Below are 22,737 nucleotides of genomic sequence, written 5' to 3' on the forward strand. Positions count from 1 at the left end.
GCCCCGCACCATAGAAGAACCTCTGAGGTATTCTGCAAGTATCTCCATGGTCATGGCGAAGAGGAGGGGAGGGGGGACAGCCCTGCCTCGTCCCTCTCTGGAGACTGAAGGTACGTGACAAGCGTCCATTAACCGTCACTGTGGCTGAAGGTGACTCGTAAAAGGCTTTAATGGCCTGCCTTATCCCGATTCCAAACCCCAGCTTCTCGAGTACCCCATGTAGGAACCCCCAGTCGACCCGATTGAACGCTTTCTCGGCATCGACGGACACCAGGACCCGGTTATCACCCTTCGGAGCTGCAATCCTCATGAGATGCAGAGTTTTACGAAGCGTGTCGGCCCCCTGTCTATCCTGAATGAAGCCCACCTGGTCTGAGTGGATTAGGTTCGGCATGTGGCCGTCCAACCTCGTCGCGATGATCCTCGTACAGTTTGGCATCCACGTTGAGGAGGGAGTTGGGTCTATAGGAGCGGCAGTCTGCTGGATCTTTCCCCTCCTTCGGGATCACCGTGATCAGCGCTTTGCCGAATGCCGGGGGCACCCTCCCTGTCTTCATTATATTTGAGAATAGACCTGCCAAGAAACCCACCAGCAGGCCTGAGAAGGCCTTATAGAATCCTGCAGTGAATCCATCTTCCCCAGGGGCCCTACCCAGTTTCAGCCCAGATATTGCTTTCAGCACCTCCTCCTATGTTATAGGGGCGTCGAGGGCCACGGACTCTGGCGATCCAAGAGTCGGGAGGGTGACCCCATCAAGGTATGTCTCTCGTGCTTCCCTATCCACTTCCCCCTCCCTCCCATAGAGGCTCTCATAAAAGCTAGCAAATTTCTCTGCTATGCGTTCTGGGTCTGATCTTTCCCCCTCTGCTGCATTCCCGACTCGTGACACCCACCTGTCAGCTCTTTGGCCTCAGAGTTTGGCTGCGAGCATGGCGTCGGCCTTGTCGCCTTTTTCATAGTGCCCCTGGCGCAGGTGTTGGAGTCCCGCCACAATTTTGCCCAGCTCTATTTCCCTGAGTTCCTGTCTCTTCTCTCTCGCCCGGCCCAGATCTCTTTTTCTCCTTCCCCCTTCCCCTCCGACCTTTCCAGGGTGAGTATCTCTGACCTCAACCTGTGGGACAGGAGGGTCCTCTCCCTCTTTTTGGAAGCTCCTTCACTTATCAACCTACCCCTCCAGGTTGCCTTAGCCGCCTCCCAAACAATTTCCGGATCCACTTCTCCCGTGTTATTTAGCTCAAAGAATTCTCTGATTGCGGATGACATTTCCTCCCTAAACAGAGCGTCCCTCAGAAGGAAATCGTTTCATTTCCACAAGGATTCCCTGGTTTTTAGACCTGAGATACTGACGTCTGTCCAGGCCATGTCGTGGTCTGACCAGCTGACTGGACGAATCTCACATGCGTCTATTCTGCTCATTTACTGGTGTCCTGTAAACAAATAATCTATTCTCGTTCTGGTTCCATGGGCTGCTGAATAGAAGGTATATCCCCTACCCCTCGGATGGAGTTCCCTCCAAATGTGTACCATCCCCTGTTCCCACATCTGGTCCCGGAGCACTTGTGCCGGACTCCCCCCTGCGCCGTCTGGCAGGGTGATCCTCCCACTATGGTCTAGATCCCTGTCCGCCCACATGTTGAAGTCCCCACCCAGGAACAGGAGCCCTTCCGCCCTGTGCCGCACTTCTCCCATGACCTCTTGGATGAATTCCCACTGACCTACGTTGGGGCAGTAGATGGCTACTAGAGTGACCCTGAAGTTATGCAGGTTACCGGACACTGCCAATGCTCTTCCGTCCTCCCTCCCCCAACTGGTTACCTCAGTTAGTGTTTGGTGCATGTGGAGCAGTATCCCGACCCCACCCTTCTTTGTGGGGCCGGATGCCCAAAATGCCTGGCCCACGGGTGCTCCGGGGATGGCCCTCTCTTCGCCCCTCACGGTTCTGGTCTCCTGTATAAAAAGGACATCTACCCCTGTGTTCTTCATTTCTCGCCCCAAAAGGGAGCGCTTTGTTGGGGAATTAAGCCCCTTGACGTTGAGTGAGCCTATTCTGATTGTCTCGACCCGGCCCTTTCTCTCATTGTCTCCCATTACTTCTACACATTGTGTTAATTATTTTCTTGGTCCGGGGGAACTGCCCTGGTCCCCTTTGGAGCTGGATCTGAGTTGAGCCCGAGGTCCCCTACTCCCCCCTCCCTGTCCTCCTCCCCTCCCCCCCGCCCCCCTTTTTGAGACGCCTGCCAATGGGCAAGCCACCAGAGCAAAAGCATGTTCGTGCGCCGCAGTTCTCAAGATCAAACCTCGTGTCCCTGACCGGGGTTATCCAGCTGCTGTCCTCGCACTCCCTGCCGGACCCTATTCCTTTCTCTAATCTCCTCCTGCTTCTGACGGCGGGGTTTTGGTTTTTTTTAATTTTCTCCTGCCCTTTGTTTTCTTCTTTGTCGACCAAGGGCCCACCGGTTCTCTCCTGGGTTCTACCCTTGCCTGGGTTCCTGCTCCTTCTCCCTCCTCTTGAGGGTCTCCCTTATGCACCTGCAGTACCTGTGTGGCCTCTTTACCGCTGATCACCCTGTAGTCCACCCCCGATCATTCGAAGGATAAGGCGGACGGGAATGACCATCTGTATCTTATGTCCTGGCTTGTGAGCCATTGGGTGAGTGGGCGGCATTCCCTTCTACGGGGGAGTGTGAGGATTGATAGATCTTGATAAATCTTGATTGTATCTCCTTCAAAGATGAAGCTCCCCAGCCTCTTTGCCTTTTCCAGGACCTCCATTTTCTCCCTATAGCGGAGAAACCGCACCACGTTGGACTTTGGGTCACCCCCTGCACCTCCTCCACTTCGGTGTGCTCTTTCCAGCTGGACCTCCTTGCCCCCTTCAAGCGTGAAAAGTTGGTTGATCAGGCCCTGGACTTTTCTGCCCACGTCGGCAGCTGTCTCCCCTCTCTCCTGGGTCACACCCATAATGCGCAGATTATTTCGACGTTCTCTGTTTACTAAATCGTCCATCTTGAGAATCATGTCCTCCTCTCTTATTTCTAAGTCTGTTAGCCTTGCTTCGTATTTCATGTCTTAAAGGTCTGTCTGGAGATGGTTGTTTTCCATCCCCTCCATTTTGTCTTCCAGTGTGTCTACTCTCCCCTTGAGGTCTAGGATGGACGCCTGGATGTCCGTGCAAATCGCCTTGATCTCTTAGAGGATGTCCCTGAGGTAGTCCTTGGTGAGTGCAGCTGGGGGTGGGTCTCCTACAGTGGGCATGATGGCACCAGGGGCCTTGGTCTTGGCCGGGGAATGCTGGCGAAAGCGCTGCAGGGAAGTGTTAGCTCCGGAGGGTGGTGTCTGCTCCAGGGTCAGTGCAGAATGAGGCACCTGGGGGTGGTACCTCTATGCAGGTTCTCCTTGAGGGTGTCTGCAATGTTCAGGTCGGGGCCCCGGCCCTACTTCTTTGTTGGAGAGCGGAGTTTCCGTTTAATGGACTTAATGGTGTCCCCCGGGGACTATGGGAGTTCCAGGACTAGTGCCGGCGCTCTCTCATCCGGGTGGGCCCCTACTGCCCTGGAAGGGGGGGACCCAAGGATGTGCGGTGGCAGAGGCCTCTAAAGTCCCCTGAGCGGCCCTTGTGCTTATCAGCCAGGGGAGCGGGGGGTGTCCCCCACTGCTGAGGCTCCTGTGTTCCACTTCTCCCCCGCCGCCTCCTCACCTTAACTGTCCTGTCACGCCGTTGGGCTCCGCTGTGTGGGCACCGCTGCCCAGGAAGTCTCCACGTAGCCCGGAAGACCAGTGTCCCAGGATAGGCTCCTCCTCTGTGGGCGCTACCCGTAATGTGGGGCCGGGTAGGCCTCCGGGCTCAATCGTCGGGCCAGAAGGCCCCGGACCCCACTGAGGAGATGCACTCCCGTGGTCCCTCCGGCAGTTCTCCACTGGTTCCTCCGCTCCCTCGGCCTGCCGGCCCTTAATGCTCCTCGATTCCATGTGGGGTACTTGTGGGGCGGGACAGCGCCTTAGGCCGCTTGAGGACCACTGCCACCCCCGGCTCGCGTCCTCTGGGCGTACTTGTAACGCTCACCTGATTCCCACGGAGGCGCTGGTCTTGGCAGGAAGGTGTCTGTGACCCGAAAAGTGATGTGCAGGACTCGATTTGCTTCTGGGGCCGAACCTCTTCGCACTGTGTGTCGAACTCGAAGAGTGAGATTTCTGCAGGTGAAAGAATACGGGGGTTAATGATCTGTGTTGTTGATTGTCCCTCTCTCTCTCTCTTCCTAGCTTCTCCGTAGAGCCCCCAGGTCAACGTGCTCACCTTAGATAGGTGAATGCTGGACTCTCCATCTGCGTCTGGTGCAGGGTGCCGTTGCCAGTTCCTTCACTGGTGAAACAAGGCCTCTTGACATCAGAGGATCGCTACCGTCGTTAACTGCACGAGCGGTGAGTTTCCGGACACCTTTTTAGTCCTTATAGTATTTAGGTGCGTGGGCACGTTAATATAGAACAGGACTCTGTATAATGCTTTTTCCTATTTGTCTTGCAGGGCTCTTGAGATAGGAGATGGTGTGAAGAGAGCCGAAGTTGGAGCCAGAGCCTTGGAATGAAGCGCTTGGAAATGCGTAAGTAAATGCAAGCGCTCTAACTGTCTCTTTTCCCTTGCAGCTGTGAGTTCGTGCTGAAGAGATGCTGGAAAACGCCGGAGTTCTTGCAGACGTTCTATTGTGGCGAGCGCGATGGACGTGAGTAAATACCGGTCTAATGTCTCTTCGTGTGTCTTTCAGATGCTGGGTTGCAGCGTTGAAGAAATCCGGAATTCGCGGAGTGCCGGTAAGTAATAACAATGCTTTTGTCTTCACAGGCGGAGATGCAGCGTGAAGAAATGTTCGCTGCCGATGGATCAGGTGAGGAAAGCGCTGCGTGTAAAGGTTGCCGTGCTAACCTGTTGTTTCTTGTCTTTGCAGGTGCTGCTGAATACTGGATACAGGAGTGGTAAGTATTGTTCGTGCAGGTTCAGGATCGGAAGGAAGAAAGGCTGGAACAGACTCGGTGAGCGTTCTGCTGCAGATGCAGAATAACGCGAAGCACGTTTGTTCAATCGGATGTGGTTTAAATAGCCTTGGAGTGATGAGGCGTCTTCCTCCACGGCCCCGCCTAGGTAAGAAAAGAGTTCCAGTTCCAAAAGAGTTCCCGTGTTGTATCCAGGGAGTGGAGCTTGCCCCACCCAGGTAAGAAAGTAGTTCCTGTTCACAGAGGATTCCTATGTGGCTGGTAAGTAAGCAGCATGGTCTGCTGCAGGTAAGTCCACCCAAGCATCTTCATACATATTATGAGCCAGGCGCTTCCAGTGCCGGGACCGATGTCTTTGATGAGCCTGGTGCCACCGGCGCCAGGACAAGGTCCAAAAGGTCCCAGTGGGGACCGGCTGGTGCCTAAGATAACGGTTAGGGGCCTGCTTCCAAGGACGTTGGGCTGTTCCTGACTCCTTGGAAGCAGTGATCATGTCAGTACTCTACTCGTGGTGGTGGGGGAAAGGGGGATATGAAACCCCTATGGGCTTCCCATGGCTCAGTGAGTCAGGCGGGCCCCGCGGACCACGGCGCACAGCCGGCGCCTGTTCTGGCCACTTGCCTAGGGCCGCTGTTCGGGCCCAAGAAGTTCCTCTCTTCGGCAGGGTGCGTGTGCGGCAGTCCGCGCCTCCGGCCACTTGAGGAGCGTAGCCCCCTCCCCGGTTCGCTTCCTCGGGGCGTACTCTGCTGCTGGTGGTGGCGGTGGGGGGCGGGTTATGACCCCTCTGGTCTTTCCGGGGATCCAGCTGGCCTCAGTCCCCGGCGCTCACCCGGCTCCACAGGCAGTGCTTGCTCCGACCCCTTCCCTGGGGCCAGGGTTCCGGGCCTTGACTGTGCTCGTTTCAGCGGGATACTGGTGATGCGGGCCTGCGCCCTGTGCCGCCTGCGGCTTGCGTCGTCCGGGCGTGCTCTGCTGGTGGTGGTGGGGGGGCGTATGACCCCTCCGGTCTCCCTGTAACTCGGGAGTGGTTGGCCCCGCGTTCCCCTCTGCTCCCTCGGGTCTGTAGCCGGCCCCTGGTCAGGCCCCTTCCTTGGGGCTGTGGATCAGGCCCACACCGTGGGGGAGCCTGTGGTGGATCCTAGGCGCCCTCCCTCAGCGGGGTCAGCTACGTGGGGCGATGGTCGCTCTTCGGCTGGGCTCTGCACCCCCAGCTGGGGTCTGGAATAGCACACTAGGCCCTGCGGTGCAACAGGAGCGCGAGCCTCAAGCGTCAGACATGCTCCGCGCCCCCTGGTGGTCTCCCAACAATCCTATAAGAATGCTCACCTAAAGATATCATCCTTTACCTAACTCACTTGTAGATTCAGGACTGGTTTTGAATTCTCTTAAAGTCCACTTAGCCGCGCTTTCGGCGTACACCACGTCCCAGAGCAAGGTTTCATGGTGGAAAATTCCTGTAATTAAAGCCTTAATGGAAGGGGTAAAGAGACTTCATCCCCCTATTTCCAACCCAGCTCCCGGATCGGACCTGAATGTTGTTCTTACCAGACTAATGGGGCCTCCCTTTGAACCGATGCACAAGGCTAGCCTTAAAGCACTCACCTACAAGACTGCCTTCCTGGTGGTGATCACCTCTATAAGGATAGTTAGTGAATTGCAGGCCCTTCAGTTCAGGACCCATTCGCGCTCTTATTCACAAAGACAAGGTGGTTTTGCGCACACACCACATTTATCTCGAAGTTCCATGTAAACCAGTCCATAACCCCACTAACGTGGCGGAAAGAAGCCTCCACACACTAGATGTAAGGAGAGCGATTATCTACTATCTGGAAAAAACAAAGCCGCTAAGAAAAACAAACCAGTTCTTCGTCTCATTGGCAGCTGGTAGAAAATGGCACCCTGTCTCTAAATCAGCTATTTCTAAGTGGATCGTAAATTGCATCACACTGTTGCACTCTAGCCAACAGAGATCTACCCTTTACACCTAGAGCACACTCTACTCAGTGCACAGGGGCTACCATAGCATACATTGCAAATGTTCCTCTTGATTCCATTTACAAAGCAGCAACCTGGAGTTCTGTGCAAACCTTTACACAACGCTACTGCCTACATACACACTCTAGGTCTGATTCTCAGGTGGGACAAGCAGTGCTAAGAGACCTTTGCTACTGTTCCTTCACACATCACACCACCATCTCTGGGTACTGCTCGCTAGTCTATGCACAGCATGTGAATCTAAGCAGATCCACAAGCATCAGAAGACATGCATTACTCGCCATAATAGCATTTCTCCAGCATGGGGTCTGGCATGGATTCACATGCTCATGAATATTCCCCGTCGTCAGGCCGGGAATCCTCGGTAAAGAAAAATCACTATCAGTTTCGTTTCTGATCTGTCTTTCGTAGTAGTAACCAATCACTGATCTCTGCGTCATACTGACCACTGCCAATGACTGCCATCTCCCTAAGCCCCGCCTCTGGCAGCCATCTTCAGATTTTTACCGCACGTTCAAGTGTTGGGATCCTCGTGCTATTGCTCTCGAGCGTTAGTGCTTTTTTCGCGCTTTTTCTTAGGAAAATGTTCTCTTTTTCGGTCAAAAGAGCCTCAAGCTCCACCGTTTCTTTATCCGATCAACGGCGACCCGTGTCGGATTCTTCTACGCCCCTCAAGGGTGAAGATTTTGTCGAGCCACGCTTTTGGAGGACTCCAGAAGTTTCTCAGGCCCTTCTCGAGCATGGCCCAGGAGAAAGGAGGCTCGACGCCCGGAAAGCTGTTCAGGGTCTGCCCTGGATGCCAGCTTCAGAATGTCTTTAAGGAGGACGAACACTCCCTTTGCCTTTACTGCCTGCATGAAGACAAGACGCACGTGGAGAAGGACTGTGCGTTTTGCGGAAATATGTCGGAGCAGACCATGAAGGACCGCCATCAGCGTCTCGCCAACTGGCTAGAAGGAAAGAGCCCGTCAGGCGAGAAGAAGAAGAAGTCCGAGCGGTCTTCTAAGGGGGTCCAACAGGCCAAGCACAGCGAGTCCGCTGGCACCGGGAGCGCTGAACGGTCGGGCTCTACGGGCGCCAGGCAGGGCGCATCCTCCCCGGCGCCATCAACCACGAGCCAACGCTCTGGCTCGGGTAAGAGGAAGGCCGAGCACCCGGCGAAGCTCCTGGAGAGACCCCGGTCGTGCTCGAAGGCCCCATCGGAGGGGAAGCGAGGTGCTGACCCTCCCCCCAAGGAGAAGGCGGTGAGCGCACCTAAGGTGGTGAAAGCCTTGATCCATCCGGCCAAGGCCTCTATCGAGACAGTCGCGGCGGCCCTGGCTCAGCCTGTGGAGGCTACACCAGTGGTGGCAACCTCGGGGCCCAGAATCTCCCTGCCACTGCGGAGGGAGTCCTCTTTCATGCCCATCGACAGGACCCCCGTGAAACCTCGGACGGAGAAGAAAAAGGGGGGGCAGGAGATCGTCATGGATTCGGCCTCAACCTCTGAGGAGGAGCTGATCGAAGTCTTAGGCCACGGCGCTGGCGTGGAAGAAGACCATCCTGTCGGGAGGGACCCCGACGTGGGAGACGACGAGAACATCGAGGGTGCCGACAGGGCTCCTGATCGCCCGTCGGAACCCCTTCAACCAGTGCCGCAAGACAACTCTGCGGCCATTTTGTTGGCTATACAGACCTTATGCTCGCAGATGAGGACGAGACTGCCGTTACCACCAATGGAGGAACCGCTCCCGACGGGGGACCCGGAGCCAGGCCCTTCTGGGAGCCCTCCTCTTAAGAGAAGAAGGATTCATCCTCCACCTCCTTTTCAACCATCGCGCCCTGCTCGGCCCTCCTCCCCGTCCACGACACGTGGGGATGAAACGGGGACTGACACGGCCACGATGGGTACGGACGACGAGGTTTACGACAAGGATCTCCCCTCGTCACCTCCCACCCGGGCTTCCCCGCCCGACGAGAATGGATCGTTTCACGCCATGATCGCCAGGGCATCTGAGCTTTTCCAGCTCTGCCCGGAAGAGAAGAAGGAAGGTTTCCTTTATCAACGGCGCGAGACCAAGAGGAAGACGGTCCTCGCTGTACCTCTACTGGACAATATCTGGGATGATGGTCTCTCCCTCCTCAAGAACCCATCCACAACGCCGGCTAGAAGGGATCGGTACGAGAAGAAGTACCGGGTCCTGGACGCGGCCCCCTTGTGCCTTCGGGCACAGCCGACCCCGGACTCGGTCGTCTCCGCGGTGGCCAGGAAGAAAGCGGGGGGGGCGCGGCCTCTACGTCAACCTCCCCGCCGGACAGCGAGGGAAAGAAATTGGACGCGATGGGACGCAGAGTCATCTCATCGGCAGCGACGACGATTAAGGCTGCCAACGCCTTGGCTATCGTAGCCCGCTACGACAGGGAGTTGTGGTACAAACTCGCCCCCCTGCTGGACTTCCTACCAGACGACAAGAGGGCGGAGGCCCTAGAGATCTTGCAGGAAGGAGAAGTGGCGTCGGACCACGCCATTACTATAGCGACGGACATCGCTGACACTGGATTTCGCCAGTTGGGCAACGGCGTGTGCCTTAGGCGGCGTGGATGGCTCAAGGCTACTGACTTCCGTCAGGACGTGCAGACCAGAGTCTTGGACATGCCGTTCGACGGGAGCAGCCTGTTTGGGAAAACAGTGGACGATTCCCTACAAGCCATCAAGGCGGACACGGAAACGGCCCGGGCTCTTGGTGTTCTCCAGCAACGACGACCGCCCTTTCGGAGCGGCGGAGGCAAACAGGGTGCCTCCAAAGGTTCCAGTGGCGGTTTTTCCACCTATCGTCAAGCGGCCCGTTCGTCGTCACAGGAAGCCGACAGGGGACGAGGCAAGTCGGGCGGACCCCGCCGTCGTCGCCAAGGAGGACAAGGCGGCAAAGCCTCGTCGAAGCAGGACTGAACCGGCCGTGGGGTCGGGCCCCCACTGAAGCACCCCGGTGGGAGGCCGGCTGGCGAGCTTCGTCAGCGTGTGGGAGTCCATCTCCACCGACCGTTGGGTGCTGGACGCCCTGGCTCAGGGTCACGCGCTTGAGTTTCTAAAGAGGTGCCCGCGCGTTCCCCCTGTGGCCAGGAAGGAACATCACGTCCCTCAACTTCTCTTGGAGGTAAGGGCGATGCTCAGGAAGGGCGCCATCGAGCTCGTCCCAAAGAGTCTTCGGGGCTCCGGAGTTTACTCAAGATACTTCCTCGTGAAGAAGAAGACGGGAGGATGGCGTCCCATCCTGGACCTACGACGACTGAACAAAACCATCAAGGCACAGAAGTTCCGGATGGTCACCCTCCAACACGTCCTGGGTCAACTGGAGGAGGGCGATTTCCTGTCGTCGTTGGATTTGGAGGATGCCTACTTCCATATCCCCATCCTAAAGGGTCACCGAATGTTTCTCAGATTCGTGGTCCAAGGGCGTCACTACCAGTTCAGAGCCCTTCCCTTTGGGTTGAGGTTGGCACCCAGGGTGTTCACCAAGTGCCTCGCACCGGTGGCGGCGCGGCTGCGCCTAGAGGGGATCCACGTCTACCCCTACCTGGACGACTGGCTCATCCGAGCAAAGACGAAGGAGCTTGCCGTGGAGCACACGGCAAGGACCGTCCAACTACTCACGGACCTGGGATTCTCCATAAACTACGCCAAGTCCCACCTGGTGCCCGCGCAAGACGGACTGTTTCTGGGAGCGAAGCTTGACACAGTGTCGCTTCTGGCCTCTCTGTCGGAGGAAAGGACGAGGGCCATCTTGGGCAAGGTGCAGCGGATGCTGGTTGCAGACGCGGCCAGGGTGAGGTCCATTAAGTCCCTCCTCGGAATGATGTCGTCTTGCATTTATCTCATCTGCCTTTGCAAGCTCCGGATGTGCCCGTTGCAGGAGTTCCTGGACGCGTGCTGGATCCAGACGACGGGCAGCTTCGAGGAGAGGATCACACTCGACGAGAGTTTCCGACGAGCGATCCGGTGGCGGGGCACCCATGCGCATCTGACGGCGGGCATGGACTTCCAAACCCCGGGCCACCAGAAGACAGTGACCACGGATGCCTCCCTGGAGGGGTGGGGAGCGCACACCGAAAACCTGCACGCGAGGGGTCTTTGGCTGCCGGCGGAGAGGTCCCTCCATATCAACGTCCTGTAACTCCGTGCAGTGTTTTGGGCCCTCAGGTCCTTTCTTCCGTCCCTCAAGGGCAAGGTGGTGAGGATCTTCACCGACAACACCACCACCATGTTCTACATCAGGAAGCAGGGCGGTACCAGATCCCCAGCCCTGTCCAAGGAGGCACAGGATCTGTGGCATTGGGCCGTTGCCCAAGGGATGTTTCTGGTGCCGTTTCATCTGGCAGGAATAAAAAACACCATCGCCGACTCGCTCAGCAGAGAGCTGCGCTCGTGCCACGAGTGGGAACTACGAGAGGATCTAGTGGACCGCCTCTTCCGACGGTGGGGCACACCCCAGATCGACATGTTCGTGACGGCGACGAACTCCAAGTGCCGGAGGTTCGCCAGCAGGTTTCCCCAGCCGAGAAGCATGGGCGATGCTTTCTCGTTCCCCTGGTAGGGCCTGTTCCTATATGCGTTCCCTCCATTGCCGCTGCTGATCCGGCTCATCAACCAGCTCAAGAGGTCACGGTGCAGGATGATCCTCGTCGCACCTGCGTGGCCGAGGCAGATATGGTTCCCGGACCTTCTGGACTTGTCAGCGTCCCCGTCAATCAAACTGGCAGTGGACGCGGATCTTCTCTCCAGGGAAGGAGGCGCCATCCTTCATCACGACCCGAAGTCGCTGAACTTGCAGGCCTGGCTCCTGAAGCGTTAGAGTTTGGAGGTTACGACATACCGGCCGACTGCAGAGAGGTTCTTGCAAAGGCCAGGGCGTCCTCAACTCTTAAATGCTACGGACACAAATGGAAGAGGTTCTCTGTCTGGTGCCACGCACAGAAGACTAACCCTCTACGGATTACGGCTCCCCAAGTACTGCCGTACCTGCTGACGCTGGCCAAGGCTGGACTGGCGCACGCTTCCATCAAGATTCATCTTGCTGCGATCTCCCGATACACCAGAACCACGGGACGGTCGTCTTTGTGGTCTCATCGTCTGGTGAAAGAATTCATGAAGGGACTGTTCAGATCGTTCCCGCCGGTGAAGACCCCGGCCCCGGCGGGGGAGCTCAACGTGGTGCTGACCAAGCTCATGGGACCTCCGTTCCAGACTCTGCACTCGGCTCCGTTGAAATTCTTGTTGTGGAAAACAGCGTTTCTTGTGGCCATCACCTCCGCACGATGGGTGGGAGAGATCCAGGCCCTTTCCTGCAAGCCCCCGTACTTGACTTTTCACGACACGAGGGTAGTGCTCAGGACGCACCCCTCCTTCATGCCCAAGGTGCCGTCGGACTTCCACCTCAACGAGCCCTTGGTGTTGCCTGTTTTCTTCCCGTCGCCTTCGTCGCCGGCTGAAAGGACTTTGCACTCGCTGGATGTGGCTAGAGCGCTGAAGTTGTACGCAGACCGCAGGAAGTGTTTTCGGAAGACGTCACATATTTTTGTGAACTTTGGACCTGTCAATCAGGGGAAGGCTCTCTCGAAGGCTTCCATTTCCAGATGGCTTTCCGGCTGTATCATGTACTGCCATCGGTTGGCAAACCGACCGCTGCCTGGCCGTCCGAGAGCCCATTCCACCAGAGCGATCGCAGCTACCACGGCGTTCCTATCTGGTGTGCCCTTGCTGGACATCTGCAGGGCTGCTACGTGGAGGTCGACGCACACCTTCACGAAATTCTACTGCGTCGATCGGGATTCCAGCTGCGCAACCTGTTCGCCTAATGTGAGCCTGGTGAGGAGGTAAGAATTGCTTAATGTTGAGTTTTGATGTAATGGTTAATGTTGAGCCTTTGCCACCTCCCGTGGTTGTGCATGTGTGTACTGCTAGGTATTGTTTTATTCATGAGCATGTGAATCCATGCCAGACCCCATGCTGGAGAAGGAACAAGTTACTTACCTGTAACTGTTGTTCTCCAGCATGGGTCTGGCATGGATTCACATGCGAACTCTCCCGCCTACTCCTGTGCGGCTCTTCACTTGGTCATACTGCCTCTTCACATGCTACCAAATCTGAAGATGGCTGCCAGAGGCAGGGCTTAGGGAGATGGCAGTCATTGGCTGTGGTCAGTATGACGCAGAGATCAGTGATTGGTTACTACTACGAAAGACAGATCAGAAACGAAACTGATACTGATTTTTCTTTACCGAGGATTCCCAGCCTGACGACGGGGAATATTCATGAGCATGTGAATCCATGCCAGACCCATGCTGGAGAACAACAGTTACCGGTAAGTAACTTGTTCCCTCTGATGATTCTATCTGCTTAGATTTGCATGCGCCCACCCTTCCTCCCCTCGTGGAGTAGAAGGAACATAGACCTCTTATACCTTCTCTCTTCTGTACTCGCTCAGGCTGACAATAAGGCTCCCTCACGGCAGAAACAACGCAACCAGAGGGACCTAGACACGTGAAGGATTTTGGGTACACTACACGTCACGTTAGGGTTAGTGTTACAGTCACACCCATGTTAACTTCCCCCTTTCGATCTTCGAAAGAAAGATGGAATTTCCCCCCGATGTCGGACTATATGCACAGCATGTGATTCTAAGCAGATAAAATCATCAGAAATGCTATTACGGTGAGTAATGCATGTCATAATATCCTTTAGTTCTCCTTCTTTGTTTGGCTACAAGTGACAACTCACCCTTCAACTTCACTCAACCCTCAAGCGCACTGGGGATGCAGTCAGTCAAAGGAAATCTGTCTTTTTCTCTTATGACCTTTAAAAAAAGTTAATTTCACATAGAAGTGTTTCTACTACTCTCTGGCCAGTCTCTTTTAAATGCTCTCCAGGCATCCAGCATCGTGTTTTCATCTAGGGAGCATTGAAGAGCATGTCTCCATCCTCTGTGTCGGTAACACCAACTTATTATTTTCCTCTTTTTACCCATGGAGCAGTGGTGCTCTAACTCTTTTTGTGATGGTCTGTCTCCTTAGATGACCTGCCTCTGATAGGATAGGTATATTTTATCCATCAAACAAATATTTCAGGGTTTTGTGATTGGTTCATGCTTAATTTAGGCCCTGTCCCTTCTCTTCCCTTATGTCCTTACAGAAGTGTGTGAGGCCTTTTAGGTGTCTAGTGCCATTGGGCCTTCTTCGAATCAACAAAGCATGCCTCTGTGATGTCCGCTGTCACCTGGAGTCCACAGGCGAAGGATGGTATATTTTTGATTTCGCTGCTTGTTAATCAAGCACATTTCCCCTGTACTGGCATGTGATTGCACCAGTGGTTAAATATTTATTGTTCAGGGAATGACTTGGTGGTCTGCTGCAGCCCATGGCCTCCTCAAAACTTTAGTCTTTCTCACAAGCTTTTTGTCTTTGTATTCTCCCAGGGGTTGGGAATTATGTCCGATTGGTTCCTGCATTGGGGTGTGAAGACACAAGGGAATACCACTTCATCCACTCTCTGGGAGGTGCGTAGGGTTTCAGACAGCCCTCACTAGTTCTGGAGTTCTGCCTCCTTAAACAAAAGGATAGGGAGGCCTGCACAAACTTCTTACCCTTGACTGAGGGGGATAACTTACTAGCAAAAATTCCAACATCCACTGCCAGGGTACTACTGTGACTACTACCAGAAATATCCTCCTGCCCCCCTGGGACCCACTTTCCAAGCTGAAATCCGTATTCACCAGCTGTTACCTTCTGGGGGTTTGAACTCTTAACAGACTTTGCTTTCTCCTTTCTGGCTCCTGGCCACTTCCCGGAACTCAGACAACTCTCTGTGCAACTGTGGCAAAATCCTCTCCTTGCTTTTTCATAAGTAAAGGTCAGTGTTATAGCCTCCTGCAGGTGAATGCTTGTTTTTCTCCCCAGTAGCTGAGTTGCAGCCCTCTCCTTACTTCTGGATCTTGTTCAGTGTAACTCCGGTGCAAACCTGAAATCCCTCTTCTCTCTATATAGAACCAAGTATTATCTGAATTGCCCAATAAGGTATTCAATTAGTTGGGCCATATCCTAATCTGCTATGGGTCCTGGGGTTGGTTGGAGCTCCTTTTTTATATTTCCCTTATGTGCATTGTCTTCAGGTTAGCACTCCCAAGAGCTGTGTTCATTCCTCTTTTTCAGGTTCACTACTGATCCAGCGAGTTATCTTTGTGGTGAAGGTTAGTGTCTGAGCCCTCCCCCACAAACAATTCTCCTGCGGTGGTTTGTAACACCTCCCTGTCTGATTGCTGAATTATAGAAACAAGCAATGCGTGGAATGACCGCATGCAGGGTAATGTGAGCCAGCACTAAATAGCAAATGGGCAGTGGCGTTTGTTCCCAGCAAGTTATAGAAGCCGTTGCTCTCCCTTGCTCTCTGGTGTAGTCACGGACCTCAATGAAATTGGTGAAATTGAATTGTAAAATATAACCATGTTGAGATCGGCTCAGAATCACATGCTTTCTATAGCTATCCTAGTGGTTGTTGCAAAGTATTGCATGACTTGTTTTTGAAATTCTAAAAGGATTTTGACAGGGTGTGTTTATAATACTATCCCTAGTGTGACATGTACTGCATCCATGGTCCTTCATGCGTCAAGCTCCTCAGATTTTTTTTGTTTCCTCCATTGTGGTTGGTTGCTCTGTCTGGTACCTGACTTACTAGCCTTTACTGAACAATGATACAGAATTCATTTATATCCCTCCCCGGCCATTTACCATTGTTTGATACTTGACAGATGAAGTGGGACTTTGCGATTTTACCATCAAGAATCAAAGCAGCTCGACGACCGTCTTCGACTTCCAAATCCTCGCTCACATCGGCCTACACCAGGCTGCGTCCTGTACAGTAGGGAAAGTGGGACGAGTTGACAACTTCCATTTCCTGTAGAGAATGTCTATATTCTTATTCCTTTTTACTTACTTTGTTTAGCTGCCATTTATTCGAGATATGGAATATGCACCTTTTTAAATGTTGCCCTTCCTGCAAAAGAAAATATCTATGGAAGGACACGCAACAGCATGTACAACCACTGCTTTCCCGGGATCACTCTGAAAAGTGATGCTTGGTGTGTAAGGTATTTTGTCCTAAGGCATTGGAAGACACACACTAAACGGTGGGCAGCTTAAACCACGCAAGTAGATGCTTTATTGGACAGACCCACCCGTGCAAAAGAGTCTGAGGAAGAACAGGGCAGCTATAGCACACAAAGTGATACGGAAGTCATAATCGGATAAGCAGATTCCTGTCTGCCATTGATATGAGAAGTCATTTATAACACGCCTGTGCACAAGTGTTTCTAGGCGCTAGCATTCCCTTGTTTCGAATGGCAGGCAGTCAGCCCTGCTGTTGAACACCCACAACACACACACAAACATCTCACACACACACAACCCCCAGCCAGACTTGGACTAATCCATCAAAGCATGGGCACTTGATATCTAGAAACTCATCCAGTGCTTCTAGCTCTAGACGACTTAAGTCTGCTGCTACCACGTCCAAACATTCGACACAAGACTTACAAAGCAAACGGACGCTGAGCGATCCCACTACCGAGCATAAAAAATCAACTGTTAGTTTCCTCAACGCCTGTTGCCAAACAAGCACCAAAAGAGTTCAGTAGCATAGCCGCTCACAAACTACTGTCGAAAGACTCGCAAACAGCCGTCGAAACAGTTGGACACTTTTTCAAAAGACAAAAACTACACTTCAGCTTCGTCCGCCAGATTTGAAGCGTTACATAGGTATCCCATTCCTACTATCCTGAAGCAATTGCTTTTCCTTTAAAGTGTACGCCCAGGTCAGGTGCATGGAAAAAAGATTGTTTTGAAGCAACAATTTACAAGGTTTTTCTTTTGTAATTCTTTTTAGAATATTCCCCAATTAAACAAAAATACATTGACATGGGTGAGGTTCAACCACCAGGTAAGTCGCCCAGACTAGATGAGGAACCTTCTTAACAATCTCATGATATAGTTCATACTGGTGAAGATGACACATTTGATGTGTTTAATGATGATCAGGGGACTTTATATGATCCCACTGACTATCCTGATGAGGACCCAAGTTATTATCTTTTACTATCACCTGATGTTGATGATCGGCCATTAACTCCCTTATATAGATGACCAGTTCCTCTATAATGACTTAAGAAAGCCACAGATCATTTTAAACTACAAACTCTTGACATTGAAGAGGATACAGAATTTGTCGATTCCCTCCTTAATGAAAAGTAGACTGTGGCACAGTTTATGCCTTTATTACAGTCTATAACCAAACGTGTACAACCTTCGTTAGTAAGCCCTCGCTTATAAGAGCAGTAAATCCACGTAGTGAAGACACTTTTAAACCTGCACTTACTGACCCTTTGTACATAAGGGGCCACCTCAAACCTGGTAACAACCAAAGGAAAAAAGGCAGTCACACCAATAGCGTCAGCAAGAAGCTGTATGCCCTAGCTAAAAGGTCTAAACTTCTGTGGCTTACCAGGTTAGAATTGCTATTAATACAACTCCATAGTAGACCACAATGGGATACTGTCCAAGAACACCTAGACTGCTCATGAAGACTTCTGCTCTCATATTCTAAAAACTGTATCTGGAGGTAAACAAGTTGCCAAACACCTTGTTATAAATACTTTACACGCTGTGCAAAAAGCAAGAAGGATTGTTGCACAAGGCACACTCCTCAAACGACACTGTTGGCTTTGTAATTCTGGCTTCAACATTAAATTCAAGCTACTCTCATTAACATGCCAATAGATAGCAATGTATTATTCGAATGGATTGTGTCCTCCAACGTATTCCACATATTTGACATATAATGTCCACAGATGTGTACATTGCATACTTTTTCAGCAGAGGGCGCCCTGCGTCAATGGCGTCCGGTCGATGTCCCTCGACGGCCTCTGTCGAGGGCGACGTCACCGGATGGTATAAATAGGATGCACAGCGCCCGTAGCCTCAGTTCTGTTTTTTCCGCAAACGCGTTTGCTTCAGCGACTTGGTGCACCTAGTGTATTCCTTGTTAATATGTCGTCTTCTTCAACCCCTCCGACTCTGCTGTCTGGCTTCAAGACTTGCAGGGACTGCAAGTCAAAAATGTTGATTACCGACACGCATCGCATTTGTTTGTGGTGCTTTGATGAGTCACGTCACCGACGACTGTTCCAAATGCCAGTCGCTGACTGCTAAGGCCTTGCGGGAGCGTAAGGGAAAGCTTCAGGTAGGTAGGGGTTTGAAACCCAGTAAGTCCCGTGAATCCAAGTCCAAGGGGATGTCTACCAACGATTCGAAGGGCCACTCCGCGTCGGGAGGAGTCCCCCAGTGGTTCCTGCCATTCGTCCTCATCATCTCGGCACTCTAGAAAGCGCTGTCACTGGTTGCCTTCCCCTTCCTCCTCGGAGGATGGAGCCGCAAGGAAAGTGGCTTGCCCTACGAAGTCCTAGACTCCAGAGGAATGGGCTGCCTTTCGTGAACAGATGTTTGTGATTTTTCAATCGCAGGGCACAGTTCTGTCCGCGCCTTCTGATGAAGCTGGCAAGGAACGGTCTCGTACCATGGCTCGCACGCTTTCGGGTTCGGGTCCTCGACGCGACTCATCTGGCACCTTCGAGGTCCTGTTCGGACAAGGCTCAGGATAGTCGCAAGAGACGTGCTTCCAGGTCTCGGTCTTCATCTCCAGCGAGACCGCAGAATCCTGGTAAGGGCTCAAGGTCAGCGTCCACTCCATCAGCGCTTTCTGTCGGATACCAACGTCAAAGCTTTGCCTTCGTTTCAACCCTCAGCGCCATTGTTGACACCGAAGCCTTTGCGCCCTCAACACCTTTGGGGCTTTTTCCCAAAATGTACCATTGGAGATCCCTGATAATGTAGATCCTCCAAGGAAGGCTACTTCTAAGGCTGTGAAGCCTGTGGTGGACTCCAGACCCTCTTCTGTCCCGAGGCAGGGCTTTTACCTCCCTCTGGTTGACATATATGAGGAGGAGGAAAGGTCAGACTTTGATATGGACCCTGTTGAGCCTGATGGAAGAGTTGAGGCAAACTCCTCATGATGCCAGTGGTTTGGACACTTCTCCAGAAGTGGAATTTTGCAGGCCAGAGCCTGGGGCTCATGCGGAGTCGTCCTACAGGAGGCTCAAGGCTAGGGTCATGGAGTATCTGGGCTGGTCCAGTTCTCGTGAAGCTTTTGTGCAGGATGATCTAACAGACATTTTAGATCAAGGGCTGTCCTCTGAACCGGTGTTACCTTTTCATCTGACATTACAGAAAAGGGTGGCAGCTGCTTGGCAGTCACCGGAATCTCTTCTGGCTGTTAACAGATCATTAACCAAAAAATACTGCCCTTCCGGTAGCGACCCCAGCTACCTTTCGTCTCACCCCACTCCCGAGAGTTTGGTGGTTCAGGCAGCTACAGCCACCTCGAGGCAGGCGGCGTACCCTACCATCCCCCGTGATAGGGACGTCAAACGCTTTGACGGTTGGGCACGCAAGGTGTTTTCTGCAGGGAGTATGGCGTTGAAATCCGCCAACTCCACTTGTGCCTTGGCAAGGTTTTCACACACTCTGTGGAATCGTGTTTCTCTAGCGGCTGAGCATATTCCCGAAGGGGAAGAAAGGGATGGGCTCTTTGCTCGCGTGCAAGATGGCAAGGATGCCATGTGTGAATCCCTTCAGTCGGGATTGGACACGGCCGACAGTGTTAGCCGATCCATGGCTGCGAGCACTGTTATATGCAGATTTGCATGGTTGTGGAAGTCAGGTTTTGCTACGAATGTGCAAGCCTGTCTTTTGAACATGCCCTTTGATGGCGCGTATTTGTTTGGCACCAAGGCTGACAAGAGCCTTTGGAGGTTGCAGACCTCAAAAGCTGTGGCTAATTCTTTGAGGGCAGCTGTGCGTGAACCTCCTCCTTTTCGTCCTTGGAGACAGCAGTGGAGGGGATGTTTCTTTCGTTACTACTCCTCTTTTGGTAGGACGAGAGGAGCCACCAGTCAAAGGGGCCATCGAATAAGTAACCGCGGTGGTCGGGGAAATAGAGGTGCCAAAGCAGCTCAGGCAGCTGCCTCTTTGCCTTCAGGCGCTGCAGCAGCCGCTCCAACACAATCATGAGGCCATGTTCCATTGTTCGCCGGTTGGGGGCAGACTGTCTCAGCATCTCGAAGAATGGCGAGCTATTACTTCGACGGTGTGGGTTCTGGATACAATAGCCCACGGCTACTGCCTTCCCTTCCTAAAGCGGCCTCACGACAATCCACTGGAGAATCTTTCTTTGAAGCTTCCAAATCCGCTCCTTGTGCAGGAAATCTTGACCCTGCTAGAGAAAGGCTCTATATCTATATAACTGGTGCCTTTAGCGGAGAGGAACAGGGGATGGTATGCCCCATATTTTTTGATTCCAAAGAAAGACTGGGGATCGAGACCCATCTTGGACTTGTGTTGGTGAACAAACTTCTCAGGAAGGACAAGTTCAAGATGGTTACTCTTTCTCAGGTCCTCCAGGCCCTTCGACTTCAGGATTGGTTGGTGTCTCTGGACCTACAGGATGCTTACTTTCATGTGCCGATTCATCCAAAGCACAAAGTACCTGAGGTTTGCAGCTGGTAGCTCGCACTTTCAGTTTCGTGCCCTGCCATTCAGATTGACCTCCGCCCTGAGGGTCTTCACCAAGCTAATGGTGGTGGTGGCAGCGTATCTCAGGCGAGGTGGAATTCACGTCTACCCCTACCTGGACTGGCTGATCCGTGCGCGTTCTCCCGAGCAAGTGATAGATCATCTCAGTCTCACTGGACGCTCCCTCCACAAGCTGGGCTTCTCCCTCAATTTCAGGAAGTCGCATCTGACACCATGCCAACAGCTCCAGTACATCAGGGCTGTGTTGGACACGTCCTTGGGGAAGTGCTTGCCTCCCAAGGTGAGGGCTCATCACATTGTGCAGATGGTGGACAAGTTTCAACATGCCCAGCGTCTCCCGGCTTTCGAATTCTTAAGGTTGCTCGGCCTCCTGGCATCCTACATTTTTCTGGTGCCAGAGGCCCAGCTGACGATGAGATCCCTGCAATGGGTCCTCAAGATGCAGTGGTCACAATTCTCAGGCAAGATGCAGGATCTCGTTCAGATTCCACTCTCGGTCTCACAGGATCTTCTGTGGTGGGCCAATGAGGGGAACCTGAGGAAGGGGGAGCCGTTTTGGCAACCGTGGCCAGAGGTAACTGTAGTGACGGATGCTTCCCTCATAGGATGGGGGAGCTCATGCCGACGATTTGACCGCCAGCAGTCGTTGGTCTCCGGAGTCCAAACTCCACTCCAACCTCTTACAGCTGAGGGCCATCAGGCTGGCCCTACAGGCTTTTCTGCCGTCTGTGTGGGCGGAAGAGCATCCTGATCATGACGGACAACACAGTGGCCACGCATAACCTCAACAAAAAAAGGGGGGGTAGGTTCTCTCCTGTTGTGGAGAGAGGCAATGCAGCTCTGGTTCTGGGCCATCCAGCAGGGAATTTCACTCAGCAGTTCCTCTGGCCGGAGATGAAAATGCAGCGGCGGACGCTCTGAGCAGGGAGAGCACGATCTCTCACGAGTGGGAGTTGGCTCAGGAAGACATTATGGAGATCTTCGCCCTTTTGGGAACCCCACAAGTGGATCTCTTTGCGACCAGTGCAAGCCGGAAGTGTCAAATATTCTGCTCAAGGGTATTTCCTCTGAGAGGAGCCTTAGGGGACGCATTTGTCGTGGATTTGTCACTCCCAATTCTGTACGCGTTTACTCAGGGCCCTGTCATTCCTCAGGTGTTAAGGAGGTTGCAGAGTTTCAGATCCCACATGATCCTCATTGCTCCAGATTGGGCCAGGAGAGCGTGGTACCTGGACCTTCTAGAAATGTCCATCTGCCCTCCACGCTGTCTTCCCTACCGAGAGGATCTTCTCTCTCGCGAGTGAGGGTGTGAGTAAGGGAGGGTTTTGAGGGAGGGAGGGAGGGCGGAGGAAGGGAGGGAAATAGAGAAGGAGGAAGGGGTGGCGGTCGGGTTCTCCATCTCCATCCAGAGGTCAAGACTCTCAACATTCACGCTTGTTATCTGAAAGGTTGAGATATAAGGATTGGAAACTCCCGGAAGACGTTGCTTTTGGCTAGGCGGCCGGCACCCAAATCCATGTACCATTGCCGTAAGTTTTGCGACTGGTGCAGAGGAAAAAATGTTGATCCTTTTCAGTGTTCCATTCCCATTGTTCTGTCTTTCTTGCTTTCTTTGGCTCCCATAGGCCTTCAAGTAGGTACCATTAAAGGTTACCTGGCAGCGCTGTCTATCTTCAAGCGCTAGTCTGAAGAATGTTCTTATTTTAAGATTCCTTTCATTTACCAGCATCTTAAAGGGCTCACTAATGTGTTCCTGCCGTCCCCGTTTCAGGTGCCGGTTTGGGATCTGAATTTGGTCTTGAAATTCCTGATGGGTGCTCCATTTGAACCTTTGCACTCTTGTCCTTTGAGACTGTTGTCTTTCAAGACGGTGTTCTTGGTTGCGGTTACATCAGCTCGCAGAGTGAGTGAATTTCAGGCACTTTCATCTAAGCCGCCCTTTACTGTGTTGCACAAGGCATAGGGTTGTGCTTGGGGTACGTCCTTCCTTTCTACCTAGGATAGTGTCTGAGTTTCATTTAAACCAGAAAGTGGTACTTCCTGCTTTCTATCCTCCTCATCCTGGTAAGGAAGAGGAGTGACTC

General features: G+C 53.0%; 1 protein-coding gene across 1 annotated transcript in view; it reads left to right on the forward strand.

Annotated features, from left to right (window-relative positions):
* The window catches only part of OSBP (oxysterol binding protein), a 1,428,945-nt gene that overhangs the window by 584,886 nt on the left and 821,322 nt on the right, over positions 1-22,737 (forward strand). The window lies entirely within an intron of this gene.

The sequence above is a fragment of the Ambystoma mexicanum genome, chromosome 12 (genome assembly GCF_040938575.1).
Source record: "Ambystoma mexicanum isolate Mex_15411 chromosome 12, UKY_AmexF1_1, whole genome shotgun sequence".
NCBI lineage: Eukaryota > Metazoa > Chordata > Amphibia > Caudata > Ambystomatidae > Ambystoma > Ambystoma mexicanum.